This window comes from Pinus tabuliformis, chromosome 9 (genome assembly GCF_031772625.1).
Source record: "Pinus tabuliformis cultivar Carrire ecotype Pingquan chromosome 9, CPIR1, whole genome shotgun sequence".
NCBI classification, from domain to species: Eukaryota; Viridiplantae; Streptophyta; class Pinopsida; order Pinales; family Pinaceae; genus Pinus; species Pinus tabuliformis.
Window position 1 is genome coordinate 1,900,365,168 of NC_142307.1, and position 12,336 is coordinate 1,900,377,503.

Genomic DNA, 12,336 nt, shown 5'->3' on the forward strand with positions numbered 1-12,336 from the left:
GGACCTGATTTACTGCTGCTATATATCAATGGCTTAGACTTTTTGACCTTCTAGTTTTTAATGCCAAAGTTTTCCCACGTGCTAAAAACCTCATTAATTAACTCCCATAGATCTCTAGTTCTAAATTCCAACTGGAAAATGTTATCAACACCTCTGAATAAATCACTAAATTTGCCGCCTTTTCCACCTTTTGAATTGATTTTCTCTTCAATTGAATAGCCTATTTCCATACAACATTCGTTTTTGAAATAGACAGTAACATTTATCCTATCGCCACCACATTTTTCTTCAAATTCACTATGAATAAATCTAACCCTTTGGATGAAAGTCATAGACATCCTATACTAATTATCTGAATTATGATCCCATGCCACTAACTTTGCTTCTGTATCTGATAAACTAGCATAAATGATACATTTCATTGTTTCAAAACGTGGGTTATTGGGATATTCCTCCATCAATTGTCTTTGATCTTCTACAGAATGGTTTCCCCCAGGCACATAATAATTGTATTGAAAACATTTTGACTTATCAAATGATTCTTTGTTAGGAACTTGATCTGGATCAACAAGAAGCACATAACTAACCACATGAGGATATGGATTGTACCACATCAATGTCTTCAAGTTGTGAACATGCAGATGATGTGGCTTTCTGATTTGATAGTGACATTGTCCTTCACTTGCCTTATATATTTGACTGACATTAAGCTGAAATGTACGACCACCCTTAATTAAGTTTCTCTTTGTCAAATTTTGTCGAAGCTTCACTAGGTTCTTGACTGTTGGTAATGACTACTTCAAAATCTTCCACTTTACTTTTCTTCTTCATAACACTGTCATCATTAACTGTAACAGATTTATTCTTGGGCATTGCTACATTTGGACTTTTACGGCTCTTCTGAATTCCAATGTCATCTTCAGTAACAACAACATATTCTTCACTGCCACTTCTAACTTCATCATCTTCAAAAGCAACTTGTCTACCCTTACTAGATTTATCCATTAGAGGCATTTTTTTTTTATCCCTTGGATGTAGTTTTATAGCATCATCAATTACTACATTTTTCTTGTTTACCATATCTTCTTCTGACACTGAGTAGAAACTGCTGACGACTTTCATAATATCATGCTCTATGAATTGAATTACTTCCAACCTAATTGAACAACTTTCAACAAAATTCTACCAAACAAAATTTCATATGTTAATAAAAACAAAGTTAAAAAAATATAATGAGACAGTTACAAGAACGAAAAATACAAATATAAATAAAAATACTTACGATATTTTGTTTCATCTCATTTATGATTTGTTTACACAATTTTGTAGATACCTCTCTCGCATCATACAATGAATATGATCACTGGTATTTAATCCTTTCATGTGACTTGGGTGGTTTTGTAAGTATGTAAACAACTTCACTATCTGGTACCAAACACATATCTATGACTCTTCCCCATCACTTCATAAATTTCATTATTATTTGGTATATCAATATGTAGATATATATTCACATTTTGGCTTTCTCTTTCTTTCACATACCAGATTCTTGATGGAAGTTTCTCTTCTTTTGAATTCTTCCAGTATGAAATCATCTTCTTATAATTTGAGGCACTTGAAATATTTGTAGTCATTAGCTCAAGTGGAATTCATTCGCCAATGTTTTTGGAAGATCCACCTTTAAGAGTCTTTCATTCAGAAAGATTCACAGAAATCTTCTTTGATTCCATTTTCCTAAAAAAATAAAATTAGATCACATCACTGAAATCAAAAAATATTAATACTAAGAAAATTTTAATTTTCTTAGTCTTAATATATCGCCTTGCTGCAGCGCCACCCCGACGGCCAGCCCGCCCACCCACGGGGTGGCGGGGCGATTCCTAGAATCGCCCCACAACCCCATGGGCAAGCAGGCCGCCGGGGTAGCGTGGGTTGGGGGGGGGTGGTGGTGGCGGGGAGGTCTGCCACAGCCCCCCTGCACCACCCCGACAGCCCGCCCGCTCACAGGGTGGCAGGGTGATTCTTGGAATCGCCCCACCACCCCATGGGCAGGCGGGCTGCCGAGGTGTGGTAGCCCCCCCGCACCACCCCGTCAGCCTGCCCACCCACGGGGTGGTAGGGAAATTCTCAGAATCGCCCCACCCGTCCGCGGGGTGGCGGGGCGATTCTAAAAATCACCCCGCCACCCAGTGGGTGGGCAGGCCGCCGCAGTGGCATAGGGGGAGGCCGCCCCGCCACCCCGCGGGTTGGTAGGTCACTGGGGTGGCATTGGGGTGGCTACGACAGCCCCCTGCATGCCACCTCGGTGGACCTCCCACCCACGTGGAATCGCCCCACCACCCTGTGGGAGTGCGGGCCGCTGGGGTGGCGCCGGGGGGGGGCTGCTGTAGCTGCCCCCCCCCACACCCTCCCCCCACGCCACCTTGACAACCTGCCCACCCACGAGGTGGTGGGGAAACTCTCAGAATCACCATGCCATCTTGTGGGCGAGCAGGTCATCCATGGTCATTGGCCCTAACCTACGGGTCCGTTTGACTGCCGTGAGCATTACCGGGCCCGTTTGACTGCTGTGAGCATTACTGGGCCCGTTTGACTGCCATGAGCATTACCGGGCCTGTTTGGCCATTGTGAGCTTTTATGGGCCCACCATGCTCACGACAGACATAGTGGGTAAATTTAGCTCGCAAAAAGTTTTAATTTAAAAAATTCTACTTCATTAAACTTATTTAATATTAACATTTGCAAGGAAAAATATTTAACTAACCTTTCAATTGCAAGAATTCTCCGTTGAATATGTTGTTGATAATAATTTAGCTACTCCACAAATTCACTCCAAGTCTTTCAACGAACCTCAGAAAACCTTGATGTGATGTGAGTAATAGTGATAATGGAATTTATTATATAGGTGAAATTACGAAGATGTTTTACTATACAGTTAATGTGGGATTAATTTGTTTTAGAAAAAATTTAACCTGTTAATTTTTTTATGGCGACAAAGAAAACTATGATAAAGAAAATATTAGGGAGTTTTTTTATAGTGGGGTGAATGTGGGATTAATTTGTTTTATAATGTATTATAAAAATTAAAAAAAACATACAATTGTTTAGTAAATATGATATACTTTAGCTATTAAAATAATTTAGTTAAAAGTTGTAGTTTACATTTTTAACTTTAAAGATTTATTTCATAAAAAAACTTAGTTTACATTTTTCAATCAATTGTAAAATACAATAATGAAGGGAAATAAATATAACAAACTTTTTGGAGGGAAACATTTTGGCGAATCTTTTTAGAGGGAAAATTTCATCCTCTAAGCTATAAAATACCTTTAGGAGACTCTGCATTTGTATCATTCAGCCTCTTTTATTTGAAAGGGATGGATTGTCCTGATAGTGAAGTTTCGATTTGTACAACATCAACATCTTCATCCACGTAACAACTCTATTCATATTGATGAGTATAGCGGGAATTATTCCACTATGAATATAAAGTCAATTCTTCCACTTAATCCTAATCCTACGGACTATGAGAGCAGCATTGATGAAAGAGGGGATGGAGAATTTCAAATAAATAAAGAGTCACAGATTCCACTTAGTCCTAATTCTAAGGACTATGAGAGCAGTAGCGATGAAGAGCATGATGACAAATTTCAAAAGAATGGAGTGTCACGGTGTCCACTTAGTCCTAATCCTATTGACTATGAAAGCAGCGATGATGAAGATCATGATGATGAATTTCAAAAGAATGGAGTGTCATGGTGTCCACTTAGTCCTAATTCTAAGGACTATGAGAGCAACAATGATGAAGAGCATGATGATGAAGTTCAAAAGAATGGAGTGTCATGGTGTCCACTTAGTCCTAATACTATGGACTATGAGAGAAATAGTGCTGAAGAGCATGATGACGAATTTCAAAAGAATGGAGTGTCACGATGTCCACTTAGTCCTAATTCTAAGGACTATGAGAGTAGCAGTGATGAAGAGCGTGATGACGAATTTCAAAAGAATGGAGTGTCATGGTGTCCACTCAGTACTAATTCTAAGGACTATGAGAGCGGCAGTGATGAAGAGTCTATTGATAAATTTCAAAAGAATGGAGTGTCATGGTGTCCACTTAGTCCAAATTCTAAGGACTATGAGAGTAGTAGTGATGAAGAGCGTGATGATGAATTTGAAAAGAATGGAGTGTCACGGTGTCCACTTAGTCCTAATTCTAAAGACTATGAGAGCAGCAGTGATGAAGAGCATGATGATGAATTTCAAAAGAATGGAGTGTCACAGTGTCCTCTTAGTCCTAATTCTAAGGACTATGAGAGTAGCAGTTATGAAGAGCGTGATGATGAATTTCAAAAGAATGGAGTGTCACGGTGTTCTCCCAATCCTAGTTCTAAGGACTATGAGAGTAGCAGTGATGAAGGACAGGATGGTGCACTTAGTCCTAATTCTAATGAGTATAAAGGTAGCAGTGAAAAAGGACAGGGTGTAGCATTTTCAGTAAGTAAATAGTCACATTTTTGACATAGTCCTAATTCTATGGACTATGAGAGAGCAGCACTGACAATGCACATGAGGAAAAATATCCAATAAACATCGAGTCAAATTTTCCATTTAGTCTGAATTCTAAGGACTATAACAATAGCACTAAAGAAGGGGAAGCTGAAGAATATCCTCCAAGTCAGTATTTGAAAAGCACAGCTGGTCAAAGTGTCGATAACATTCCTCTTAATGATGATGAAAATCCTTATACAAGTGATGATCCAATGATGGAGATGTTGCCAAGAAATATTGTATTAAGGAGTAGGAGCAGACTTTTTCATATCAATGCAAGATGTTCTAGTTATATAAGGGGTAGAGTAGAATATTTGATGAAAAGAAGTTCTATCAGTGCTCTCATTTCAAGTGAATGTTGCCAAAAATATTGCTTGAAACATATGGATTTCAAATTTGCATTCAAGAGCAGGAAGAGATATTTGTCAATGAATAAAAGCATACAAAATTCATATTTAGTTGGGTGCATGCAATCTACATTGTTAGGTTATGATTATCATATTATAAATTTATTTATTTGTAGAAAGGATTTCAAAATGTTTCATTCGATTGGGAATTTTCATCTCTCGAGAATTCAAGAAAATTTGGAAAAGGAGCCCACATTTTATTTAGAAGTACATCATAAAAGATAGTTTGGGACATTATCAAATACTGCAATGTCATGGATGAAAGATTTATTTTCAAATCATGGAGAGTGTATGCCAAATAGAGAGCCAATACATATTCTAGATAATTTTTCAAGACGATAAATATACAACTTATATAAAGAATATGTAGAAGGAGCTGAGGGACATGGCCGGTTTATTACATATCAATATTTTGTGAAGGTATAGAAGAAAGAATTCAACAATGTCTATATTCCTAACAAGACAAGGATGGGGATTTGCAGTACATCTGCTTCTCTTAAATAAAAAAGGGACAAATGTGAAGGGTCAGAAAGAGGTAAGCATTCATAACTTTAACTGTTAAAATTGTATAGTCATCAACTATGAAAACATATTTCTTAATGGCTTTGTTTCATGTTGTGTAGATTCAATTGTCAAAGAACTTCAGGAGCATCGTGAACAACGAACAAATGAAATGAAAAAGTTGTACAAGCATCGAAATAAGTGTTATGATAATCCAAATAAATATTTGGGTTTGATAATTGATGGTATGGACTAGAAGAAAACACTTTTGCCACATTTTGTTCATACACCCAAAAATTTACAGGAGGAAAATTTTATTCAGTATCACTTGGTCGGTTGTATGGTCTTCAATGGGAAAATGTTTCCAAGGGTGTACTTCAAACCTCCAAATATTCATAATGATGCAAATCTGACCATAACCATAATTCATGATGTGCTTTCTCATTGGTCTGGTAATCTTTCTAAAGTTTTGTATCTACAATTGGACAGCACTTCCTATGAAAACAAAAATAAGGTTGTTTTTGGATATCTAAACATTCTTGTTGAATTGAGAATTTTTTAGAAGGTAAAGTTTGGTTTCCTTCTTGTCGGGCACACTCTTGACCATATTGATCAGATGTTCAGTCATTTTTCAGTCACGTTGAGGAGGAAGGAAGTTGGGAGCTTGCCATCATTAATTGAATGTATTAAGAAATCATACATGTCAGAGCCTAATTTTGATGTGTTGGAAGAAACTGTTGACATGCGAAGGTTTATTCTGGGATCACATGGTGAGGGGAAATGCATTGAACAACTTAATGACATTAGCTTCCAACATCAATTTAGTATCAAAAAAATTGATGTGAAAACACTAATATGGGGCAAGAAGTATTCAACTACTACAGAATGGGCACCATCATCAGGTTTGGAATTTTTGAAGTTCATTCCAGATCATCCAATACTTGCATCAAAAATATTGATATTACAATCAGTTGGTGAAGTTCATAATCCATGCAGACAAAATAGAGATATAACTTATTTTGATTGCCTAGAAGAAATTAAAAAATGTATTAGATATACATATGAGTACTTTGAAAATGTTGATTTAGTTTGGTTGGAGTCATTTTTCAATAATTAAAGTGATATCATTTCAACAACAACGAATGAAGATATACCTTTGAAAAATCCATTTATTTGGCCACAAAATGTGTCCAATGAACATGAGGAAATAAACATTGTTGAATAGCAACAATCTCAAGGTATGATTAATTCTTCATAGGCAGAAGAAAGAGAGATGTATATTGGTTCAAGAAGATCTCGTGCACAACGTGAAGCCATGGAAGACCTTTACAGGGGTTCAGTACAAGATATTAAGGAGGGTTGCATGATCGCAGTGCTAGCAGATGGAGATCCCAATGGCTATCCATTCTGGGTTGCTAAGGTTATAAAGGTCTTTACAGAAAATGAGGATGTTACAGGTGTTGAAGTACATTTATATGCCACAAATACACACCCATTCAATGGTGTGTATAAGCCAGAGATGATAGTTGATAAAAAAAATGGTGGAAAGAGAAAAAGAAAGGGTACAAATATAAATCGCCACCACACAGACATATTAAAATTGGAGGATGTTGACATACTTGTTTATGAATTCAATTTAATAGAGAGAGGAACTCTTCGCTTCAAGACGATAGAGATTCTAAAAAGGTTGTTACCAGAAGGAACTGTGTTGAGATGGGAGTCTGCTAAAACCTGTCATAGATCTAGAATAACTTTGAAACCTGAAATGTTGGGCATGCATGTGGACTCAGATGGGGCACTAGTTGATGAATGAGAAAAATACGGAACATCTTCATCAACATCTAGTCACTCATCTAAAGATGTGAAGTCTGATGGTGTGCAAGAAAATATGAGTGATTTTGAATAATTGTTTAAGACACTTTATATAACTGATGTTTGCATCATATCTTGAAATAAAATTTTTGATTTCAATATGGTGTTAAATGAGAAGTTATGAGTCATTTTTATGTTGTTGGACTATATGTCTTAATTATGATAATTTTTATTTTTTAAAATATATACAATGCAACATTAAATTAGAGATATAATGCATGTTTCATTCAATATGCAAATAATGACTTTTGAATTCATTTAGTCATGTAATTTGTTCATAATGTCATGGTTTTTTAATTTTATGGTTGAAAAAATTCCAAATTCTTTTGTATCTAGCATGTTATGGTTGAGAACATGTTGAATTCATACTTAGGAAAGAAAAATGTTATTCTACCAAAAACATTAGTGTGTTTTTTCCTCATAAACAACTTTTTTTGCACATAAAAATTCGGTTTTACTAGCATTTTTTTTAAATCTTGAAAATTGACCCTAAAAACAATCATCGTTTCAATATCATCACTTTTTCGTTTTCAAGGTGTTTTTTGCACGAACATTTCGTTTTCACTGCCATTTTTGAAACATGTTCAAAATTGACCCTAAAAGAAACCATCATTCCAGTATACACACTTTTCATTTTTAGCACTGTTTTTGATGTTTCTTCGGGGTTTTTTGGCCAGAGTTCCCATTTTGAGTTTATATTTCTTGTTTCAAAGTTTACATTGTTACAAATTCATGTAAGGAAGGGAACATAGATATCCATTAATTATGAAAGGAAATAATACAATGCTAAAATTTCACCTTCAAGCCTCTTCTCTTCAATTGGGTAGAGTTTCTCCACTATATCCAAGAAGTGAGCATGAAGAGTAGTAGACCAATGGAAAAAGACCTCAGAAGGTATAGTAGCATAATTTCAAGATTTGAGTCTCAGTCTTAGCTCTCTAAAGCTCGTTTACACTCTCAGATGGTCCAGTATAACTTGGCAGAAGACAGGTCTCTGGAGGATGTATCTGGATGCTCAGGACAAACAGAAGTCATAGAAAATTCTAAGAGATAAGTCTTGGCTAGCTCAAGTAGATGAGAAATCAAATTGATCTCCTAGGGACTAAGGCATTCTAGACGACATACTTGGTCATTGGCACTGAAAGGGGAAAACAGTTCCTAGTCGTTCCCATAAAGGAGGCCTGAGAGCGACTATGAGCCTATAGTCTCTCCCATAGGATATGCGAGTGAATTTGGGTCAAATTGGAAGAAAAAGAGTCTTGAGTCTGGAAAAAGTCAGTTAGACTCAAGTACTGAGGGTCACTGACCTATGGGGTAAAATAGGTTGATAATAAGAAGCAACTAAATCCTTTGAACATCTTAAAGACAATGTGCCAAGCTTTGGTATTAGCTACATTAGACTTCACAAAAACCTTTATTGTGGAATGTGATGCCTTAGGAAATGACATTGGTGTTTTTTAATGTAAGAAGGAATATCCCTTGATTTTGAAATTCATCCAATAAATATAAACTATTTATAGAAACCTATTTATGAGAACGATATGTTTGAAATATTATATGCACTGAAGAAATGGAACCCTTACCTAATGTGAAAACATTTCAAGGGAAAACAAAATCATGATAGTCTTAAATATTTCTTGGAACAAAGATTAACTCCAAAAGAGTGGCTAAAATGGGTCACAAATATGTTGGTTTATGACTTTGAAATCATTTACATAACAAGGAAGCACAATTTTGTTGTAGATGCAAATTCAAGAAGGGATGAGGATGTGGAAGAATTGCTTTGTGCCAATTCTATTATCCAACCTGACTAGATAATTGAAGCAAGGGATGAATGGAAGAATGATGCAGAGGTATGGATATTCATTCAAAAATTGCAACAAGATCCTTGTGCATATAATTCATTTATTTGGAAAAATGATTCATTGTGGTACAAAAACCGCTTATATCTATGTATTAAATCCAAACTTAAACCAAAGGTTATTTTGGAATTTCATGCATATCCTATAGGAGGAAACTCATGATTTTAAAAAAATTACCACAGGGTCAAGAAGGAATTGTTTTGGGATGGGCCTAAATCTGATGTTCAAAAGGTTGTGGTGGAATGTTTCATCTGTCAACAAAATAAAGTTGAGACAATTAAGACCCCTAGTATTTTACAACCATTATTCATTCGAAGTGAGCATTAGGAAGAGGTCTTAATGGATTTTATCACAGATTTAGCCAAGTCTAAAGGAAAGAGTGTCATCATGGTGGTAATTGATAGAATCACTAAGTATGCACACTTTTTTGCACTATCTCATCCTTTAAAATCCAATATAGTCTCTACTACATTTTTGGAAACAAATCAAAAGCTACATGGAAACCAAAATATTATCGTAAGTGATAGACATCCCATTTCCACTGAAAATTTTTGGACTTAATTATTTTCTTGTCCTGGTACTCAAATAGCTCATAACTCATCTTATCATCCTCAACCTTATGGAAAAACTAGTATAATAAAGAAATGTTTGGAAGTATATCTTCATTGCTTTGTATCTAATAAAAAAACACAATGGATTAAGTGGTTACCCCTCACGGAATGGTGGTATAACACTTCTTTCCATACCACATCAAAAATGACCTTATTTATGGTTCTTTATCGATATCATTCACCATCCATCACATTTCTTTTAAGAGACAATTCTAAGGCCCAAGCAGTGGAAGATCACATTGAGCATCAACAACAATTTCTCCAATTTTTAAAGGATAACCTAACTTTTGTGCAAAATCAAATGAAACAACAAGCTAGTCGGCATTGCAGTGAAAGAAGTTTTGATGTGGGTTATTGGGCATTTTTATGACTATAACCATACAAAGAAATGTCCCTAAATTAATCTAAGAAGGATAATAAATTGTCAACAAAGTACTATAATGGCCCTTACAAGGTGTTGCAAAATATTGGTACTATGGCATACAAATTGGAGCTTCTTGCATCTTCCTGAGTACACCTAGTTTTACATGTTTCATGCATAAAGAAGGTTATAGGTGACAAGATTCTAGTTCAAACTATATTTATAGAACTTGAAGAGGAAGGAAAATTCATATTGGAGCCTGAAGCAATCTCATAAACATGAATGTGGTAGCTACAGAGTATCTCATTAAGTGGAAGAACTTACTGTTGAAGTCTCCACATGGGAGGATGAGTATTTTATTCAGAATATTTTAGAACTATTCAAGCATTGAGGAAAACACTTTTTTTGAAGGATAGGGGCGTGTTAGGTCCCTATAATACTATTGTAGCCCTCATATTGTTATTTTTGTGCCGCATAGAAGCCCACTATTGTTATTGTTGTGCCCTTACATTAGTATTGTTATGTAGGACCTAATTATAATTTGTCTCCATAGACTCTTATATATACCAAGAATTCTTGCCATTTGATTCATTCGTGAATTGTTAATTTATGTGATTTAAAAGGAGGTTTCCCCCTCAAAGAGGCTTATTTTCAAGGCATTGATCTATATCTTATTTTATTTTTTTAATTTCAATACATAACATGATAAATCCAAGAGCTAGTGGTAATCAGTATTGGCTTTATGATCCAGTTCTAGAGATCAATCTCTAGAAGTGGTATTAAGTATTAGTCGAAGGAGTGAGTCGCAACCAGAAACTCTAATGAACCAGTGGAAATGGCATGTCCGTGGAAGTCATATGAAGTGCTGAACAAAGGAATGAATCCACATCGGGGTTAATTTTTATGTTAAAGTGTAATGAGACTATAATGATTTTGTCACTAGTTTTATGATTGGATCTCAATGAGCCATTGTAAAATTTAATTGAAGGAATGATTATTTTCCAAGGAGATTCTTGAGTTGGCTTTTGTGATTGGTTTGTTAAGACTCTTATTAGTGGTTGGCACGAGGATCGGTCCTCAATAACACATTGTTTTGTATTACGTGGAGGTTGGGTGATCCTTATCATCATTGGCTATAAGTTATTGGTTTATACATATATATAAGTTTGTTACACCACATGAATCATAGCTTAGGTCAATTGGATTTTCATGTTGATTTGGTTCATGGAGGTTGTGGATTCGAGTTTGACTACACTCAGTCAAATTATTTTGTAGAAGGGTTATTAGCATGTCTACTTTATTCATTTTGTAAAACAATTAAAATTTCTTAGTGACCACAAAATGATTGTTTTGTAGAATGCACATAGAATAACCCATTTTTAGCATGGTTAATTTTGGTATGGTGTTTATATAATTTCAAGTGAGTTTTAATGGTTTTTGGTCTAATTATTGGTCCAAATTGGATTCCAAAAGAAGCATGATGATTACAGTTCACCTATGAACATCCCTAGAGACATGAGGAGTATGATAATTTATTTTTGATGATAAGAATCCATCCTATGTGTTTTAAGAGCTCATTATTAGGTTATAGCTCATGTTGCAGAACAAGTTCGAAGAAGGGTTTTATGTGACTAGATTGATGAGGAAGTTGGAGAAAGGGTTTGGAAAATGTATGAAAGTATTATGATAGATATAGGTCATTCAAATTGAAGATTTATATTGTATGAAGAAACAATGGATCTAGTTTGAAATATTGTGAAAGGTGCTCTACATGAAGTTGAAGAAGGAGGTGAGTTCCTCTACTAAGGTTGGTTCCTCAATTAGGTTGGATCCTATAGAAAGTTGAAGCTTGCATATGATAGAGTTTGGTGCCTCAAAGAGGTCAAATCCTAGAGTGATTTAAGGCTTGCTCATATTTGAGGTTTGTTCCTCAATCAAGTTGTAGCGTGTAGTGAGTTGTTGCTTGCACATTTTCGAATTTGGTGCCTCAATCATTTTGTATCCTACTTCAAATAATAACTTGCAAATCTTGGGGGTGGGTGCCTCTATCAGGTGGGTGCCTACAAATCAATGCAATTAACTGAAGAAAAGAAGGATAAGAAGAAGAATTTGTGGTTTTCACCCATATGGGTTTCCACATAAAATCTTATTCTCCTTGTGTTGATGGATGACGT